The sequence below is a fragment of the Zalophus californianus genome, chromosome 10 (assembly GCF_009762305.2).
Source record: "Zalophus californianus isolate mZalCal1 chromosome 10, mZalCal1.pri.v2, whole genome shotgun sequence".
Classification (NCBI taxonomy): domain Eukaryota; kingdom Metazoa; phylum Chordata; class Mammalia; order Carnivora; family Otariidae; genus Zalophus; species Zalophus californianus.
Window position 1 is genome coordinate 110506569 of NC_045604.1, and position 21493 is coordinate 110528061.

At 50.9% G+C, this 21493-nt stretch overlaps 2 long non-coding RNA genes across 2 annotated transcripts; one reads left to right on the forward strand and one right to left on the reverse strand.

The window, feature by feature from the left end:
* Window positions 1-436: 436 nt before the first annotated feature.
* On the reverse strand, window positions 437-15463 carry LOC113931765. The gene is made up of 8 exons (XR_003522860.2): window positions 12619-15463; window positions 9988-10448; window positions 9267-9345; window positions 8499-8689; window positions 4220-4303; window positions 3562-3722; window positions 2610-2693; window positions 437-1589 (listed from the first exon to the last, which is right to left on the reverse strand). It is a non-coding gene; the product is annotated as an uncharacterized LOC113931765 (long non-coding RNA).
* Window positions 15464-15967: 504 nt separating this feature from the next.
* On the forward strand, window positions 15968-20912 carry LOC113931767. Its single transcript, XR_003522862.1, has 4 exons — window positions 15968-16114; window positions 18192-18581; window positions 18805-18973; window positions 19293-20912. It is a non-coding gene; the product is annotated as an uncharacterized LOC113931767 (long non-coding RNA).
* The last annotated feature ends 581 nt before the right edge of the window (window positions 20913-21493 follow it).

The following is a 21493-nucleotide window of genomic DNA, read 5'->3' on the forward strand; positions in this document are numbered from 1 at the left end:
TTAAAAAAAAAAAAGCAACATATTATTACTATATTCATAGTTTTTATATGGGTTACAGTTTGAAATGATAATATTTGGGATATACTGGGTTAAATAAAGTGAACACTAAAATTAATGTCACATTTCTTTTCACCATTTTGTTTATTTTTTTAAATTTTATTTATTTATTTGACAGAGAGAGACAGCGAGAGGGAACACAAGCAGGGGGAGTGGGAGAGGGAGAAGCAGGCTCCCAGCTGAGCAGGGAGCCTGATGCGGGGCTCGATCCCAGGACCCTGGGATCATGACCTGAGCCAAAGTCTTAACGACCGAGCCACCAGGCGCCCCTCTTTTCACCATTTTATTTTATTTTAATTTTTATTTTTTTTAAAGATTTCATTTATTTATTTGAGAGAGAGAGAGAGAATGAGAGATAGAGAGCACGAGAGGGAAGAGGGTCAGAGGGAGAAGCAGACCCCCCGCCGAGCAGGGAGCCCGATGTGGGACTCGATCCCGGGACTCCAGGATCATGACCTGAGCCGAAGGCAGTCACTTAACCAACTGAGCCACCCAGGCGCCTTCTTTTCACCATTTTAACGCAGCTCCTAGAAAATTTAAAATTGCATTTGTGCCTCACATTATATTTCTGCCGGATGGTGTGTTAGAGGCCAGTGACACTTCCTTGGTCCAATCAATGTTTTTGTCTTCGTGACGATGCTTTTGATTTGTGTTTGAGCAGAGCGAGGGCTCCTAGCTCTCAATTTGGTGTCTCTGTGTCGTGTGTATTCCTTCCTCTCTTACTTGTCAGATCGCCTTGTGCAAGTCGCAGTGTCCAAGGGGCCTGCGCCCGGAGCTGAATCCACCGCGGGAGGGCGGTGCAGAGGCCAAAGGAACATGCAGTGTCTGGCGAGCCATGCGCTGTTTCTGCCCTGGGGTGGCTTTGGTCTTCAGCCACGGAAACAAACGCCGGCCAACTTAAACACGAAGGGAATTTATCGGCGTGTTGCTGGGCAGTTCACAGAACCAAAAAAGCCAAGATGCAGGTTTCCGGAAAGGGCGGGAGTCAGCTGCCCTGGGGATTTATAGCAGCATCACCTCAAGGCTGCTCTCTCGGCCGGGGGTGGGGTGGGGAGGTGGGGGCCTGTGGGGATCGATCAGCTCAGGCTTCTCCCCTTCTTGTACCATCCCAGGCCAGCCGAGCGGGGCAGGAATGCCCAGGACACGGCGGCTGATTGGCTGGCAGGGGCTCTGGGCCCAGGTCTGGGAGGGGGAGTGTGTGCTGAGCGGGCAGAAACAATATGTAGCACTGCCTCATTCCAACCTCATTTCGTCAGTGACCACTGGAGGACTCCACCAATTCAGCTCTTTTGAGAGACTCTTAAGTGCATCTTTGCAAACTTTGAAATATGGAAACACATCAAACATGCACAGAAGAGGACAGAATAAGAAAATAAATCTCCATGGACCCGTCGCCCAGCCTCCACAAGGATCAGCGTCCGGTCAGGCTTGTTTCATCAATAAGCCACCCAAATCCTCCTGAATTATTTTGGAGCAAATCTCAGGCATTATATCATTTCCGGTAACTCAGCGTGTATCTCTACAAGAGTTTGCTTAAAAAAAAAAAAAAAAACACCCAACATAACCACGATATTATCACCCATAAAAGAATCCCAACAATGCCATACTATGACCACGTTTCTGGCCGGTGTTCAGATTCTCGTTTTCTAACAACTTTATGGAGGTAGAATCTCCGTATCAAATTCACGAACTGTCGCCCCGTCCAGTCTTCCGGTATTATTTAGAAATGTTTCTGCCACCCAAAATGCTCCCTCACGCCCTTGTGCAGCCAGGCCTCACCTGGGAAAACAGTCTAGTGAAAAGTTAAACATACACTCAGGGTGCAACTCAGCACTTCCACCCCAAGGAACCTGCTCAAGAGAAATGAACACACATGCCGAAGACCACTCCATGAATGTCTAGAGCAGAATTACTCATGAAACCCACACTGAAAACGATCCACGTGTCTATCAACCAGTGCGCTGATTTTTTTTTAAACCGGTAGAGTCCTACAATCAAGCACGATCCGCACTAACAAGGCAGGACCGCTGATATGTGGGACAATATGGATGAACCACAAGCCTGGTGCTTAGTGAAAGCAGTAGAATCATCCATGATGGATGATTCTGTGCAGGGGAAACGGGTAAGAAAGGAGAACTTTAGAGGAGAAAGCGTCTTGGGGCAGCCTGAGTGCCCCTCCTGGGACCCTTCCCTCTCCTCTCTCCTCGGAGGCTCTAGCATCACCCTCCAAACCAGAAGCTGGTGCTTTCAGTTCTGCAACCCCAGCTGCCCCCAAACAAGGGCACACAAGGCTTGGCTACTTCCAGAAATAAATGCAGACGGAACAAAATGCAAATTTAGATATCAGGAAATATCCTGCCCACATCACGTTAAGGATCATGCTTTCATGTCTTAAAACAATAGTTTGCTTCTGTCCTGTTCAACGTAATTTGTTTTTGTTTTAATACGATTTGCTAGCAGATGCCAAAACGGAGGGGGAGCTGTCACATCCATCCTTCAGACAGGGTGGGTCAGGGGCCCCAGTCTTACGGTTCGCAGCGTCTCACTCGTACCTAAGAGTGCACGATCTTCTCCAGGACCCCTGCAGTTTCACCTTCTCATCCATCCTCGGGAGGTGGTTAGAGACCACTGCTGTCCTGGTTCGACAGTGGGGAGGAGAGAGACTCAGCTCGACGTGTCTCTTCCCAGACCACAGAAGCTGCTGGTGAAAAATTAACCAGACTCGTCCCACAGGCAGGTCTTTCCCTTTGGCAATTCACTGCATCATACTTTATTTCCGTTAACCTTTATTGAGCTCTTGCTGTGTGCCAGGCACCGTGCAAGCACCTCGACTATCTTATTTCATTCTCTAAACGACCCCGTGAAGGCATGATCACCGGCCCCGTTTGACAGTGCAGACAAGTGAACAGAAGTTTAAAGAAGTGAAGGGGGTCACCTGAGGGCCGCGGCTGGTTTAGCTCCTAGACCAAGGTGTTGTCAAAACTCACTTGGGGCTCTCTGTACCCCCTGCTCCTTGCAAATTGCTGAAATTTATTAGCTGAAGGGGAATTTTCTAAAATACATAGGCAAAAAGCTTTCCCTTAATCTTGCCTACAAAATGCTTCGTCACCCACACAGGTGACAATACGCTTCTGCCCCTGAGGTTAGGAGAGCTGATGGCATACGGGTGCAGTGGGTGCGTGGACAACCCCCTCAGGTTTCAGGTGCAGCTCCCACACTTACTACCTGCGTGACCCTGGGCAAGTTACTCGATCCCACCCCATGCCTGTTTCCCCACTTCCTGTAAATCTCCAGACTAGATGGGGTCGGGGGGACCTGTGTGTAGAACGCTTGGTGCAGCGCCTGGTAGGTAAGCCAGATCTCAGTCATGCTGCTCATCATCGGGCTGGATCACTACTAGCGTTCAAGAAAGGTCAACTGCAGCCCACGGTTACTAATTTCATATGTTTCATATGTTTCAACCTAAAATTATCATGGGAACTCAAGCTTAAAAAAAACACAGACCCAAGTGTAGGAGTGCGACGAGAAATTCTCTGAGGTCTGAACAGGGAAGAAGATGGAGCCAAACGCAGCAAGACAAAATGAGATTGGACGTCACGGACTCCAGGCCACAGGGAGCGGCTGCCTGTTTCTCACCCGCCTCTAAACGCACGTGACCACAGTCCCTGTTTTGAAGTGGGAGAAAAGGAAACAGTGAACGCAGCTTCCCACGTCTGTGAAGAAATCTGTAGCCTAGAGAAGGAAATGGAATTCGAGAAGCCCTGGCCTCCAGCCCAACTCCCAGCCATTTATCAAAAGTGTGGCTGGACCAGATGCACTCTGCGCTGGGGTCATTGGAAGCAGATGAGACAGGGCCTCCTGTTCTGTGTGTACCTTTGCAGCTGATGTGCGCGGGGAGGCCACGGAACGCGTGTGAAATGTGCACAGCCCAGCATCCCCTGGCTGTCTGGTACCCACCTATCATATTTCCCCTCCGCCATTTACCCGATCAAGGATTCAAAGGGAAAGACAAGCTGGCAAGAGAGTCTTACAGACCTTACGCTAATCGAAAAGGATTAAATCTGTAAGACATCATTTTGCTTCCCTCTTTTTATGTTTATCAGTGCCATGGAGAATGAGCAGCTAGCTGCTGAATTTGAAGTGAGAGGGCATATTCACTTACCAGGTTGGAAATCCTCCCTGGCAAGCGTTTTCTTACCACACCAAGAGTAGCAAATGCAGGTCCTGGAGGATATTTAGAATAAACCTAGAATAAAATGATAGTTAATGTCTGAGAAAAGCACCAAATAAATAGAAGATATATATACATAAAAAAAAAAAAAACAGAGTACAGGACCCTAGATCCCTGAGCCTCTCTCAAAACTAAGAATGTAAACCACTGATTCCCACTTGGGAAAAGCCATGCTTCACCCTATGCACAGAGAGACAAATGGAACTTCTACAAAACCTTCATGTTTCTCTTCCGTGACCATGATGACTCAGCAGCTACCCCTGACTGCCCAGCCCCTCACCTACGGACTTTAATTAGCCATTGAAGATCTACAACGCTCCAGGGTGGAGAGACTTCTCCTCTCTAGGATGCCAGAAGTGAAATGGTGTTTGAACGAGGAGATGGGGCCACACGTCCCCCAGGAGACCGCCATCGGGCTCCACTGGCAGTCACATGCTCACAGGTGGTGGTGCAGGGTGGTTCATGATTTCAGTCTGGAGTTACAAGGGCAGAACCACTAGCAGCCTCTTCCATGTCTGTTCTGCACTTCCTCCTAATTCACACAACTCCGATTTTGCCTGGGACGGGCCTGAGCCCAGCTAGATCACGACAGGCCTCTGCCTTCCTTGAGGCCGGGGGTAGCTGTACAATGTCACTGTGGTTAATGAGCTTAATCAAAGGTCACAGGGCTCAGGATGACCGACTCGTTCCAGTCTGCCTAGACTTCCTTGGGTACAGAGATGAGAGTCCTGCATCCTGGGAGACCCCATGGTCCCGGACAAACTGCAACAGTTGGCCATCCTCCAAGAAGGCTCTTTGAAAGGGGCAGAGGCTGTGGCCAGGGCGTGTCCCCTTTGCCTGTCCCCCCTCTTGCTGCATGGGGTGTGGGCTCAATTCTAGAGGTGACCATGAAGCATCGAGCATGAAGACAAGAGCCACTGACTTATTTTAACAGACAAAACTTGAAGAAGAAGAAGAAAAAAGAACTGTGTATTAGGTATAGGGTTGTGAACTAGGTAACCAAAGGGTAAGGAGCAAACTCTGAGTATCTCTTGGAGGTGGCAACAAAATGATGTGCATATTACCCCAGGGGACAAAGCAACAAGGTTGGAATTATTGGAACTTAGGAGCTTGGAGTAGTTGAAAGTCTGATTTGTGAGGTGGGGGCTGACTGGTGCTGGTGATTCTGAGGGGTCTCAATGAGTTGTCTCTTAGAAAAATAGGAGACAGGTGCTGCAGTAAGGGGTGGAGGAATCGGGGGTAAAGAAGCCTCCCTAGGACAGAGCTTACAGGAACAGGAAACAGGCAGAGCCCCAAAGGGAAGGAACCATTCAAATTGTTTGGACGATGCATCCATATTTTGCAAGTGGTGGTGGTCTGTTCATTCCCAAAGCTTTCTAGTACTCTGCTGTACGAATACGCCATACTTTATTCACTCAGCTGTGGACAGACATCTTCAGCAATGACTCTATGAACGCTTCCTGTCTATGTATCCCGGAGCACCTGAGCACACATCGCACTAGGTGTTGCTCAAAGCGTGGTCTCCAGGGTGCCTGGGTGGCTCAGTCGTTAAGCGTTTGCCTTCGGCTCAGGTCACGATCCCAAGGTCCTGGGATCGAGTCCCACATCCGGCTCCCTGCTCAGCGGGAAGCCTGCTTCTCCCTCTCCCACCCCCCCTGCTTGTGTTCCCTCTCTCACTCTCTCTCTGTCTCTCTGTCAAATAAATAAAATCTTAAAAAAAAAAAAAAAAAAAAGCGTGGTCTCCAGAGCAGCAGTGTCAGCAGTACCTGGGGACTTGTTAGAAATGCAGATTCTGGGGTCCCACCCAGACCTTTGGACTCAAATTCTGGGAGTGGGGCCCAGAAGCCCCCCAGGGGATTTGGACACATGAGAACCACTGTCCTCAGTTATGTATCTGGAAGTACACTTGGGGTCGCATGATATGCAACATTCAAAACTCCTAGATAATGTCAAACGATTTTCCAAAGCCTTTGTACCAAGCTGCACGCTGCCCCTTCAGTGTCTTCCAGCTCCCCTTGCTCTGTAAGTGTTTGCCACCACTTGGCTCAGTCAGACTTTTAAATTTTTTTCAGCCTGGCAGGTACAAAGATGTCTCATCATGGTTGTAATGGGTACTTGGGTGATTGCTGATGAGGTGAAACACCTCTCTCAAAGGTTTACTGGTCATCCAGACTGCCTCTTATGTGCCATGCCTGTTTCAGCTGCTTACCTATTTTCCTCTTTGGTCATGTGTTTTTTTTCTCATCAGTCTGAAGCCCTTTAAGTATTTGGAAAGTGGGTCTTGGTTGGCTGTACCTGTTGCAGGTTATCTCCTTTCACTCCGACACTGGCCTTTTCGTTTTCATGTCCTTTCTGTTGCTACACTCTGATGAACAACTTCTTGAGTTTAATTTAGTCTGATTTGTCCCTATTTTCCTCTATGACTGGTGCGTTTCATGACTTAAGAAGTCATTCCTTACCCCACAGTCATGAAGATAATTCTCCCAGAGTGTATTTGAACAGTCTGTAGCTCTGCCTTTCACATTTAATTCACGGATCCATCTGGAGTTGACTTTTGCACATGACATGAGGTAGGGGTTCCATTTCTTTCACAGACATGTATGTATATAATCTTCTCAGCATCCCTGGTTGAAAACTATGTCTTTCGCCTACAGCTCTGCTGGGCCCACTCTGTCACCCGTAAAGTGCTCACAGGTACGTGGATCTGTTTCTGAGCGTTCTGCCATCTCCTCTGGATATTTGTGTATACTTGGATCAAGACCACACAGTATGGGATGCCCTACCTACTCTGCTTCTGCCCCTCATGGCAGGATTCCTCCCTTGGAGGAGCATCAAGTGCCCCTGAATCGGACTCTTCCCTTGTCCCCATCTCATTGGGTCGGGATGAGTTAACAGTTGCCTGTAATTTGGCTCATGTGTCAGGCCCTCCCTTCACACACCATCCCGGCCTGTTGACGTCCCAGCCTTCCTCAAGGCTCCTCTCAAGTGCTGACACCTTGGATCAGTGGCAGCTGAAAGAGATTCCTTCCTCCCCAGACACAGCCTGTAGGTAGGATGACTGTATGAATGTCCTGGGGTTGCTGAAACAAAGTACCCCAAACCAAGTGGCTTAATCCACAGAGATGTGTTGTCTCACAGTTTGGAGGCCAGAAGTCTGAGATGGAGGCGCAGGGCCACATGCTTCTGCAGGTGCTAGGGGAGGATCTGTCTCCAAATTGCCCCCTTTTATAAGAACCCCAGTCATGTTGGATCAGGGGCCACCCTCCTCCAGTACGGTTTCATTTTAATGAATTACATCTGCAACAGCCCTATTTCCAAATAAGGTCACATTCAGAGGTACTAGGGGCAGGGTTTCAACAATATGACTATCTGAGGGACACAGCTCGACCCAGAACAATGACCATATCATCGATCATCCGAAACTGGGGCACTTTGGAGAGCAAAATGGGGCACTTGCTGAAAATGTACCAGGACCAGGATCACAGTGTAAACTGTGAGTGCGCTGGATAGTCCAGGACATGTGAGCCACCCTCCGTAGACAGTGACCAGGAGATCCACATCACGCAAACACGTCTAGCTTCGGCAGTGGCTCAGTTAGAAGGTTTTAACTGTAAATAACAGAAAACCCAACCCCACGTGGCTCCGACACGGAGGGGATTTATGACCTCACGTGTAAGGACTTAGGAGAAAGGGTGGGCCTAAGATGTGTCGATTCAGTGACTCTGTGGCGCCACCGAGGACGCAGGTTCTCTCCACCATGTGGCTCTTATGTCCTTGATGGATCAACTCTGGTGCTTTCGAGGTGGCTACAGGGCCTTAGGCCCCCTGTCTTCCCAAACCAGGATCCGGACACCAGGTTTGCTTCATGCATCCCTTTTTAGGAACAAGGACACCTTTCCTACTCCAGCCCACTCCCCTTCAGGTCTTGTTGGCCAGAATTACCCTCCACACCTGTGCCCAAACCACGGCCTGGCAAGGGGGGTGGGACCCACCACCACTCCTCTCTCAGGAGCTGGGCCCCACGTCTCCTGCAGCCGATAGGAAGTGGGTATCTGGACAAAACTGGGATTCTCTGGGCAGGAAAAGGAGATGGGTTGGGAGGGGGCTGCTAGGTAGGCAGCCAGAATGCACCTGCCACGACAGGGCAAAGAACAGGCACTGAGAACCAGCAGCACAACAAGGGGTGAGTTAAAAGGAGAGATTTTCACACCTGGGCATGCAAGCAAAAACTAGGACCGTCGAATCTTCAAGGTGTTATTCTTGGCAATGTTTTGGGAAGCTGGCAGCAGCACTCACGCCTCGTAAGGTGGAAGGTGTGATCATCGAGGAGGTTAGATGGTCTTGTTTATTGCCCCGGATGGAAGATCATTTCGCAGCAGAGAGCGCTGCAATGCAGCATTGCTAACGAGTGCCGACGAGAAACAAGCAATTGGTCAAAATGATTGTTAGCAAGCGACAAGCCAGCAAGGCAAGAATGGAGTTAAGGGGACCTGAACGGGCCACAGAAAGCAATCATCAGGGAAAAGGTGGCAGGGTGGGGGCGGGGGGTGGGGGGAAGAATCCCGGAGAGCCATTCCAGTGTCTGTTACATTTCACTGTAAAAAATGACACTTCTGCTTAGAAATGCAATACATGTTCATTGGAGAAAATCAGGAAATACTTACAAAAAAGAAACTAGTCACACGCCTAATCTCACCACTAACTACTTTCAATAGTTGGGCGCATTTCCCTGAGCGTGCATGTGCACGCTCACACACCCGCGCACGCGCACACTGTCTGTCTTGCCTTTTTCACGTCACTTCACTTTACATGGTACTTCGCCCATGTTATTAAAAGTTCTTAGTTGACATCATTTTAAGTAACTGCAGAATGCATGCATTGATCAATGACTTTTTGCAAAACACCGTAAATCTGTGCTTGGGAAGGACTCTCATGGGGGACGTGGAGAGTGGAAAACCTAAGTGCCCACATTACTCACCGTTCTGTGCCGCACTGTGAAGGTAGGTCAGAGGCTTGGCCACCTTCTGGTCTCTGCTTCAGCTGGGGGGCAAGAAAGCCTGTCTCGAGGAGGATGGGGTGGGAGAAACGTGTCGGATTTCTGTGTGTGTGGGGGGGAACCCTGTGCATTGATTTGTGCTACAAACCATAAAGTGAAACATAAAACTCTCTAATTATTAGTGGCATTTTTCAAAAAGATGAGCCATCAAGTGCCTGAGCCCTTCCTGGAATAATAGTGAGCTGGCCCCCTGCTGTACCTTAAATTTCCTCCCTTAACTGGTATGATGGATCTTTAGGAAGCACTGGAGAACCATTATCATAATCATCTCTCCTATTAAGAGTGTCATTTTTTTTAATAAAAAAAAAAACCACAATAGCGAGGTGCAGAGGTACTTTTTAACTGCCCTGGCAGGAATCCCCCCACGCCCCCCGCCGCCCCCAGCTATTTGATTCCAGTGCTTGCTAGGGTGGACTATCCATACTCCAAACATAGATACACTCCAGTCATTTAATTCCGTTAACACTTAAGGAGTGAGCAGGCCTTGCCGATCACAAATCAAGCTGCATATTCTGTTTCTCGGGTTTATTATTTTTGTGAGGAGAGCGTCTGCCCTCTTGGGGTGAAGCGCCCTATTGATCACCCAGCGCGATGATCCTATGTGTCTCTCCCCACCCCACCCTTCCTGTCGTCTGTACCAAACCTGTTTCAGATTCACAAGACGATCGCCGTGTCCGAGGTGCGCCTAATTCTGTACTTTGAAGTACGCTCCCTATATTGCTGGGCCAAGGATGATGCCTTTCCAATGAATTGTTGTCTCTTTATTCATCTGATTTTCCAAGCTAATATGATGCACTTGTTTTGGATGGACTTCCGCCCTCACGCGAACGGATGGCCCTCCAGTGTTCTTTGTGCCGGCTTTTCCCCCTTTCTTTCTATTTTTAAATTAAATTTTTATGAAAAAGAATGTGCTTCCATTCGGAGGCATAAAAATCGAGGACTGTTGCTCCTTGTGCCTGATAGGGGCCGCAGCATCTGGACAAAAAAGCCATTTCCCTCTGCAACAGGACAATCCAAATGCTGGCCCACAGATAACAGGCCTGCTCCCTGGGAAACGAAGACTTGTCTCGGTGAATGATGGCTTGCTGTTTGGCCTTGGTGTGTCTGTTTATAAAGAGAAGCCAAACTTCATATTTATAGAATAATGAATAATGCAATATTAGTTATTGGTTAATGCAGAACGGCAACATCAGAAGAAAAGACAGACATGGGAGTTGAGAGTCAAGGTTATGTCAGGGGTGGGAGAGAAATGGAATTTTTTCCCCCTCCCATCTTCCTAGTATGTGTGTGCTTAAAAAAAAATCACTTAATTGGGTGTTTTTTGGTTTTTACAATAAGGAGGCGGCTGCATGCAGACGAGACTGCTCGCTCACTGGGCCTGCCTCCTGCATAGAGCCTTTTGGAGCACACGGTGGACCTGGTCACATTCCAAATCCCCCTCCAGCAGCCAGGCAGCGAGTCTTGTTTGTTTGTGTGAGTCTGGGAGGCCCCAGCATCTTGTTAGTGTTATACTGGAGAGCGGTGGGGGAATCTTTCTGTTCAGGACTCTGCAAAGCTCTTCCTGCTTAGAAAAGAGGTTTTGTTTGACTCTTTTTGGCCTCCGAGGCACCAAAGGGAGTGATTAATAGGGAACCACCTCGAGATTTCAACAGAGCAGCAGTGTGAGCTCCCAGGGTGGGCAGGGCCTTTGTTTGGCAGAAAATGGGCGATAAAGCAGAGACGGGGCTGCCGGCTGGGAGTCCGGTCCTCAGGCCTGCTCAGTTTCATCCCTGCCAGGCCAACCTCACGACCGGCGCCGACCTGGGAAGATTCATCTGCCTGCATCCTGGGCAGTGTGATTAGCAGGGGCTTTCTCCTCTGGGGTCGGGGGGGGTGGGCCCTAGAGTCTGGCTGGCAAGGGGAGACAGTGGGCCTCGAAAAGTGCTCGGGCCCGGCTGGGGCCCAGAGACTCTGTTCTCTTTTGTGAGATCCCGCAGGCAAGAGAAGAGCAAAGGCGTCAGGGGGAGAGCACTGGGGACATGTGGTCCTGGGGAAGGGGGGTGTGAGAGGGCTCCTCCACAGAGGCGCCAAGGCGGCTGGGCCTCTAGGCCTCTGTGGCCGGGAGCAGAAGACGAGCCTGTGATCGGCAACAAGGCTCCTACGACCACAGCAGAATCTAGGGAGTGCTTGGGAAGTGGGAGGGAGGGGACAAGGCAGAGCGGCGTTAAACCAGGAAGCAAAGCAACAGTCAGGACGCCCAGGCCCGAAAACCATGGCCCCAGCCATGGTGGGTCCCCCACCAGCTTGATGCTCCTTGGGTGCATGTGTCCCCGAGGCTGAATGGGGGCATCAGCAGGTTGTTCTGGTCACATTAGAGTGAGGGGCAACGGGGACGTTTCCCTTCCTTGGAGCCCAGACCCCTTCCCTTCATTTAAGATCTGCTAGGTGTCAGGCAGGATGGTAGCATCCCGTGCAAATTCCAAAACCAGGCACTCAGCATTTGCAGAGCCCCTGCAGCTTTGCCCCTGCGGCAGGCCCGACGCTGACACGGCCACTGGTGATTTCGCCCCAGCACGGAACTGCTCCGTGACAAGACTTCAGAGGCAACGGAGCGTACTGGTTGAAGTGGGGAGTATGTTAGCTCAGGCAGCTGTAACAAACATACCACAGCCCGGGCCACTTATAAACAACAGACCCTGCCTTCTCACAGTCTGGAGGCTGGGAATCCAAGATCAAGGTGCCGGCAGGAGGCAGCCAGCACGCAGAAAGCCTCCTACGGCTTTAGCCACGATGAAATGATGGCCAGTGGGCCACGCCTGCCGTGCCCAACTCCGGGGGGAGCTGCGGACACAGAATCCAACATCCATCGCCCGCTGTCCCTCATGCCCCACCCCCACGCCGCCCTCCCCAGGGTACCGCTTCACGCCACGACCTAACGAGGACACAAGTTCAGCTAGCAAGTGCCAGAAAACTCAACTTGAGATGGTCTAAACAACACCAAAGTGTCAGTCCACACGGCTGGGCTCTGGATGTAGGTGGAATTTTGGGGTGGCCTGACCCCACAGCTCTAGCTCCCTCAGTCCACAGTGAGGCCAGCTCTGTTGTCTTCCTGCGGCAGGCTGGAAGGCCCATGGCCACACAGCTCACGCCCCCTTCCGTGGCCTCTCTTCTCACAGCCGCATCTCAGAAGGGACGAACCCTTTCCCGGAAACTCCTATCAACCGGAGGCCTGACCTCTCCCCGACGGCTCAGAGAATGGTCAGCAGTGACCAGCTTAGATTCCTGAATCACTCACCGTGCACAGGATACACCCCCCTGGGTGCAGAGCTGGGGTTGGCCCCCTGCCCTGTGATGGCTCCATAACGGGTAAGGGCTGCAAGGGACGAAGGCCACAGAACATGGTCCACTGACAACGTCTGCCTCACCGAATCTTGTCCAGCTGTGCCCCGAGGCAGGTACTACGGTCATCTGTGCTTTAGAGGTGGGGCACATGGGGACGTGTTGAGACACACAGGCAGGCGGGGAGCTCTAGCACAGAGGTGAAAACGAGGCTAGCTCTTGACCTCACGCTCACTTCAGTGTGGACAGGCCATGCAATGAGGACAGTGAGTCATTAGGGGGAAAGAAAAAAAACCCAAATGGAAACCCACCGTCAGCTTCCTCAGAGTCACACTGTCCAAGAGCATTCTGGCCAACACGTGTGTACAGTTCTTTCCTGCTATTTTTATTGTGTAATGTGTACATTTCCTCCCTGCAACCTTTTAAAATTGAGAAATGTAACACACACACAGAAAGGTGCATAAATCTCACGAATAATGATGTGTTCACTTTCTGCTGCAGTTTAACAAATGACCACAAATTTGGGAACTTAAAAAATGCACTTACCTCCGCTTCCGTGGGGTAGGAACCAGGGCTCGGCTTTCGCTGGGTCCCACTCAGGGTCTCACGGGGCTATAACCCAGGTACAGGCTGAGCTTTGTTCTCACCTGGAGGTGCGGCCCTTTCAAGCTCATTCAGGTCGCCAGCAGATGCAGATCCTTGTGACTGCATGACCGAGAGCCCCAGCTTCTTCCTGGCTGCTGGCTGGAGGCCACCCTCAGGTCCCAGAGGCTGCCCACAGTCTCCTGCCACATGGTCTTCACTTGGCTGTTTGCTCCTGCAAGGCCAGCAGGAGAGTCTGCGTCCAGTCACCCCAGGAACATGAGCATGATGGGCGTGACATCCATCATCCTTCACATACGACATGATATTGTCAAGGGAGGGACATCTTACTCCTCTCACCAAATTCTATTATCGATTAGAAGCACATTGACCGGTCCAGTCCACATTCAGAAGTGGGGCAATGATACAGGCTGTGGACTCACTGCGGGTCCCCTTGGGGTGTGCCTAAGTGGCACCCAGGTGAAGAAACTGAACATTGCCCACCAACCCAGAAGCCTAACTTACCCACCCCCATCTCCACTTAGAGGTAAGACCAGTGCCAAGCTGGAGCTGGCTCATGAGAACCAAATGTTAAATTTTCGGGAATTCTGAAACAGATATTATCGAAAGTTAAATGATATAAATTTACAGTAAAATCAGTACTATTGACAACAAGGTCTCAAAATACATTACCTCCCGATTATCCTACCATGGTCTACGCTCTTGAGATTATTTACATCTATTGGATCCATATGCTGGAAATAGCATTCTCAACCTGCACTCAGACACTCCACGTTGGTAGCCTGAAATTGGCCATCAGAGGAATCTTTAAGTTGTGGGAATCTGAAAATTGTATAGTTCAGAGCTTGGAGGTTGAAAAGGGGGGTAGATAAAACAAAACAAAGAATATGCGACAGAGATTATACGTGTCTGGCAGGGCCTAAAATATTTGCCATCTGACCGAACCCCCAATCTAGACTTAAGAAAGTAATAGTGAAAATTAACAATGTAGTCAGACTTAACTTTATGTTAAGTCTGTAGCCTTTATATTGTAAACACCATAAAACCCTATAAACACCATAAAACCTTGAGGAAAAACTGGATCTGTAAACCACGATCAAATTTGGCAAAGGAGTTGCTCACATCATTGATGAAATCCTGAGGTCTTTCTGGCTTCCTTTCTGTCTTGCTTATTAACATAACATCAACCAGGTTCATATCACAGATTACATTTACTGATAAGTTTGTTGGGGAAATAGTAGGTTGGGAGGCAACTCAATTTGCCAGATCACGGGGAGACTTTCAACTGCAGGTTGGCCAGGGTACAAGAGCCCAGCGAAAGCAAGCAAAAGCATTCTCCGAGCACCAGTGGGCTCTAAGAGATTTAGGAGCAAGACTGCTGTTTACCATTCTTTGTAGTCGGTGTGCTGCCCAGGCTTGCTATCAGCGACACTCATAATAAACTTATGCACATATACAGTCCCATCGGCCTGATCTTGAAGGTGAGTACTTCCTGGCTCTCCTTGATACCTTAACCAGGTTTAGAGTCGCCTCTTTCCCACACGTGACCCAGGCAGCTTAGAGCCCCGAGCAGCGACTGGCACACAGTAGGCATTTGGCGGAGGTTGCTGAAGTGGGCAAACTGCAGAGGAATACCGATTTTTAACAGGGCAACTGGCAGCGGCAAGGCAGTTTTGAGACTTTATGAGAAAATGCCAAAAAGGAAAAAAAAAAGTCGGGGGGACGTTTGCTTTCATATCTCGGCAAGCCTCCTCACATCGTTTTGACATCAATCTGGTATAAAATCAAGGGCGGGGGGCGGGGACAGCAACAGCCCCAACAGTGAGCAGCCCAGCCCAGGGCTCAGCGCGCGCCCGGCCGGCGACGGGAGAAGCCGGACACGTCACTCCGCCACTCTCGGGCACCCGGCGGCGGGGCCCGCTCCCATGAACCGCGCACGGGGCACCCCGCGAGCCCCCCAGGGCCACCGCACAAGAACGCAAACCCGGGCTGGGCGGACGGCGGCGCGGCCGAGCGCTCCGCCTCCGGGGCTACGTGGACGCAGAAGGCCCCGCCCCCGCCTGCCGCGGGGTCCCAGGGCCTCCCCGGCGGGGCGCGGATGACCTCGGGCGGGTCGGCGCCCACCCCGCCCCACACCTCGCCGGGACCCCGGGAAGGGCGGACTCGCAGTTGTCGCGAGGACGTAACCGACCCACGCCCCGCTCGCGCGCCGACCGGAAGGTGCGTCGTGACGCGTTGTGCGCAGACGCGACGTACCGTGCAGCGCCCGGGACCGCCGCCAGGGGGCGCTGCGGGCCTCTGGCGCCGTTGGGGGAAGGGAGGCGCAGCGCTGGGACCGGACCACGTGCGCACCACGTGGCGCACCCGGCAGCCCCCGACGGAGATAAAGCGGCCCAGCCGGCCACACCGTGCAACCAGCAGCCGGGGACGGCGAAGGGATCAACCTCTCCGCTGGCATGCCTGCTGACCTTTAGCCTCTGACCCCACTACCTTTAGGGTTACCCCTCACTGGTGGCCGTGTGGTGTGTTTATAAACAGAGCTCCCGGCGGGGCCCAAACCCCGGATGGCGGATTGCCTCCCGGGGAGCGGAGCCTCCCGCGCATGCGCTCCGCGCCTTCCGCGCGGCTCTTCCTGCGCAAGCGCACTGGCGGGCGGGGCGCGTCTCTGCCCGGGGCGGGGACGTGTGTCCGGGAGGGGGAGGGCGGCGACCGGGAAGAGCTGGGTTCCGCGGCTGCAGGCTTGCCAGGCCCTGCCCCGTCCTCCCTGGGCTGCATGCCACGGCAGGCCGCCCGGGTGCCCTGAGCCGGGACCTCGCCTGTGAAGGGGCCACCGTTGGCAGGTCAGGCAGGTGAGCTCTGGACCTGCCCCGGCTGCCCTCCCTGGCTCACGTGGCCGCCCCAGAGAGCCTTTAAACACAGCAGCCCCCACCCACCCCCCCATGCATTTTGAACAAAATGTGGTGTTTACAGGCAGTGGGATGCTGCTCAGTCTTAGAAAGCAAGGAAATTCTGTTAGGTGTATTTCATCATAATAAAAAAGGACAGTTCTGACCCAAGCTAAGGGATAGGTGAACCTAGGGGACATTAGGCTGAGTGACAGAAGTCAGAGACGGAAGGACGACTCCTGCAGGAGTCCACGAACACAGGCACATTCGTTTGGAATAGAGGTGCCCAGGGGGGTGGGAATTCTTCGATGGGGACGGAGTCTCAGTTTGGGAAGATGAAAAAGTTCTGGAGACGCATGGTGGTGGCAGTGGCTTCATGCCCTGAACCTGGCCCTGAAGAATGGTTAAAATGGCAGATTGTGTGTGGTGTATGTTTTACTACATCCTCCCCACTCAACGTCACCCCGAGTTCTGCCCAACGATGTCCTTTCTGTGTTCTGCCCCGTCTGTCTCATCCCTGCTCACATCGCCTCGAACCCCTGCAGCCTCAACGAGCCGCCCTTCTTACCTAGAACGCACCATCCTCACTGCTCCTTGCTGTTCCCTCTGCGCACTGCTGTTTCCTTCTCCTGGATTCATTCATTCAACAGACACAGATCCATGCTTATTTTCTGCTAGACATTATGCAAGACCAGGGGATGCGCAGGTGATCGCAACAGGAAGACTCTCCTGGGCTTTACATTCTGGCAGAGGGCATAGTCAATAAACACCAGCAGCAAAATGTCAGTTGGTGAAGTGCTGGAAGAACCATAAGGCTGCTGGGGACCCGGGATCTAAGCTAGACTGGGTGCGCCTGAGGGACTCTCTGAGTGCTGGTGGCTTGAGCTGAGACCTGCAAGATGAGATTTCCATGGAAGATTGGGGGGGGGAGGAGGATTTTTTTGGGAGAGAGAGGACAGCTAGTGCAAAAAGCCCTGAGGACAGAACCATTTTGGTGCATTTGAGGAGCAGGAGGAGACCAGGCGGTAGGAGCTTGTGAGTGAGGGAGAGGTTTAAGAAATAAGGGCAGAGGGGCACCGGGTGGCTCAGTCATTAAGCGTCTGCCTTCAGCTCAGGTCATGATCCCAGGGTCCTGGGATCGAGCCCCGCATTGGGCTCCCTGCTTTGCAGGAAGCCCCCTTCTCCCTCCCCCACTCCCCCTGCTTGTGTTCCCTCTCTCACTGGGTCTCTGTCAAATAAATGAATAAAATCTTAAAAAAAAAAAAAAAAAGAAATGAAGGCACAGAAGTGGGTGCTCCTGTTACGATAACTACAGAAGTACCGTCAAACTTGCTAGTGTAAAGCAATCATTTTGTTGGCCCGCAGTTTGGTAGGGCTCAGAGAGGCAGTTCTCGCTCGGGGTTTCACGCAGGTACCATCTGGTGTGGGTCGGAGTGCAGGCATCTGAGGCTGGCGGGGGCTGGCCGCCCCCCGGCGGCTAGTTCGTGTGGCTGGCAGCTGGGAGCTCAGGGAGGGCTGCCTTGGGCGTGCCCACCTGTGGCTCCTTCAGCTCCGTGGCCTCAGGGTAGGCGGACTTCTCATGTGGACAGGCTGCCTGCCAAGAGAACCAGGCAGAAACCACACGGCCTTCTAGGACGTAGCCTCAAAAGTCACGTAGTCTCGCTTCCGTCATACTTTGCTGGGTGGAGCAATCTGAAACCTGCCCAGATTCGAGGACAGGGGATACGGTTCCACCTCTGGGCAGGCGGGGTGGGGGAGGGAGTGTCCACGATTTTTGGAGCCATGTTTTAAAATCACTACAGGTGATCTTAGATTTTTTTTTTAAAGATTTTATTTATTTGAGAGAATGAGAGAGAGAGAGAGCACATCAGAGGGGATAGGGTCAGAGGGAGAAGCAGACTCCCTGCCGAGCAGGGAGCCCGATGTGGGACTCGATCCCGGGACTCCAGGATCATGACCTGAGCCGAAGGCAGTCGCTTAACCAACTGAGCCACCCAGGCGCCCGTGATCTTAGATTTTTTTTTTTTTTTTTTTTTTACAGATGGAGAACATGATGTGTAAGGTGAAGTGACAGGGCCAAGGTGGCAGAGCAGAGCGGGGCCTGGAGCTGGGTCCTCTCTCCCGCATCCATCCCACGGCCTCTGCTCTGGCCACACGGAAGGGGGCTTCAGGGTCTGAGTCTGCAGGACCTAGTTTTGGCTGAGATGTATCCTCGGAGAATGAACCCCTCCTGAAGTCGCATGCAGCCGTCTGTTTCGTGATCCTGTCTCTCCGGCTTCAGAGCCTCAGATGATGGTTTACTGTGCCTTGTCCACTTCCGAGAGCTGCACCCAGGCCGACCTTACCCACCAGAAGCGCTTGGTAAATCCTGTGGAAGGAGTCGGTGGATTCAACGCCAGGTTCACGAAGCTTGCCATGGGTTAAAGAGGTGGTACGTGCCAGAATTTAGTCAGCTATGGGGTCCCACTGGTACCTGGTGAGGAGTCCTTATTAACGTGTGGTTTAGTCACAGCTCATCTCTTAAAGGACGGGTGGGGACAGGCTGGCCACACCCTTTGGTGGCATCTCCTTCCTTAATGGCACCAGCGGTGGAGTTTAGAACGAAGAGCACACAGCAGGGTGCTCACAAGTGGTCTCTCGCTGCTGGCCAGCAGGGTGGGGAAGCCCAGCTGGGCGGTGGACCCTGAGGATCTGCCAGGAAGACGTCCAGACACAGAAGGAGGAAGGCCTCCGTACTTCATGTGATCCGTCCCCCTGACAGCGGGGCGTTGCAGCTTCTGGAGTCCCAGACGCAGCTCATCCTGAGGGCGCCTCGAGGATCTTGTAAGATGTATGTGTGGGGGGGTGGGCACGTGTAGCCACGGGATCCCAGACGTGGGGACAGTTCTACAGCAGGAGCGATGAGGCCATTAAAGCTTCTTGTCCCACGAAGCAAGCATCTGATGAGGCATCTTCCCAGAAGGACCTATTTTTAAAAACTTAGCTTTCTCCTCCCACCAAATTGTAATTTGTTCAGAATTTTAAAACTCTAGTTTTGGCTAAACTTCCTCCTGCTCCTTCCCAGTCCTCCAAATTTGGAGAAAATCTGTATCAATATCGGTATCTACATATATCTTTCTTTCTTCTTTTTTCCCGCAAGCAGGGAGCCTGATGCAGGACTCGATCCCGGGACTCCAGGATTACGACCCGAGCCAAAGGCAGTCGCCCAAACGGCGCTGCCCAGGAGCCCCTACATGTATCTTTCAACATTGATATTCTCTGTATATCTATCCCTGGAATATTGTCCTTTCTTCCTCCTTTTTTTCTGGTTTTAGACATAAAAAAGTCTGTTACACACACACACACACACACACACACACACACCTACCACGTACTGAGGAACTTACTGATCCAGGTTCCTGTACTTTGCATAATCACTGCTGAGGACTTTGCAGTAGGGAACAGAATTTGGTACCTGGGCACGGAGAGCGAGCTACAGGTGTGGAATTCCAGCATCTCATCATGTTAGAGAACTGGGCTAAAGCGATGATACGCGGAGTGAGGTTGCGGACCTCTCCTGGTCTGCCAACTGTTTACAGGTCTGTGACCAGAAAGTATACACGTTGGAAATACATGTTTAGGAACTTCTTTAGGAATTTGACATTTTAATGACATCCGAGAGTAGATCCTGTGGACTTGTCATCTGTTTTACAAAACGCACTGGGAAGAGGCCCAAAGCCTGGTCCTTCACTGCGCATGGCTTGGGAAAGACTGGAAGGAGGAACTCACCTAAAGCTTTTGGGCATGCCATGAGCCACACCTAGAAACCCAAGACAACAACTGGAAAATTGCCATACAATGGATGCATATTTAAAAAAACAATCAGTAATATTCCTATATACAAGTAGCAGCTCCTCAGAAAGTACAATGGAAGAAAAGATTGCTTTTACTGTGCAAAATAAAGGAGGACACCCAGGGATAAACTCAAAAAAATGTGCAAAATCTGTATGATTTCCTCTCTCTCAGAACTAGAAGACACCAAAAATTTTCTTGATAAAATCAAGGTTACGAAGGACCCCGACTCACTTCAGAGTAGGCCTAGAGGACATCCAAGCGAGCCGCGGTGCGGTTCTGGGAGCTCATGGCTTCTTGCAGAGACGTACGAACACACGCACGTCTGTCTCCTCGGACCTGCCTATTCTAGATACTTCTGTAAATGGAGTCATACAGTAGTCTTTGTGTCTGGCTGGCTCCTTTCGCTGAACATCACGTTTTCAGGGCTCATCCATGTTCTGGCTTGAGTCAACACGTCATTCCTCTTTGTAGCCGAATAGTATTCCATTGTATGGATAGACCACATTTTGCTTAATGTGCGTCTGCTGATGAACACTAGGGCTGTGTCTTCCTTTTGGCTCTTAAGAATAACACTGCTGTGAACATGTACCTACAAGTATTTGAGGCCCTGTGTGCAATTCTTCCGAGTATATAGCTGGGACTGCCAACTGCTGGGTCACACGGAAATTCCATTTCAACTTTCCGAGAAACTGCCAGGGTGTTTTGCACAGCGGCCACACCTTTCTACATTTCCAACAGCAATGTACGGAGGGTTCCAGCTTCTGGACATCCTCGCTAGCACTTGCTAGTTTCCATTTTAAAAAATATCCATCCTTGTAGGTGCGAGGTGGAGTCTCACTGTATTTTGATTTGCATTTCCCTAATGATTAATGATGTTGAGTATCTTCTCATGTGCTGGTTGGTCACCTATATGTCTTCCTTGGAGAAAACAAATGCCAATAAATATTAAGAAAAAAAAATTAGTAAAATTGAATAGAAGATTTTTTCTGTTTTTTTTTAATGACAGCTCAACAAACATAATTCAACATGTATTACAGAAAACCTTATAAACAATATCAAAAGATAACAGGAACCTAGATAAATATTGGTTAACATACAAGACAGACAAAGAAGGGCCTAAAACAATGGTGAACATATCTAGAACCCAGAACATGACCTTATTTTAAAATAAAATATTGAGAAAATATTCTAATATAAAGCAAAGCCCTCAAATTTTGCTTTATGTTGGAATAACAGGAGAAGTTTCGCAAGTGCCCTGATAGGCAGGTTGCACCCAACAGAGATTAAATTAGTGTCTCTAGGAATTCCCACATCAGTATTTTTTTAAAGCCCTGATGGTTTGTTTCAACGTGTGGATGGGCTGAAGGACCACATTCTAGAATCTCACACTGTTTCTGTGACTCACCGGGGGGGACTGGTTCAAATGCAGATTCTGATCCAGGAAGTCTGGGGTGGGGCCCAGACTCTGTTTTTAACGAGATCCCGGTGATGCGGGTGCTGCCAAAACAG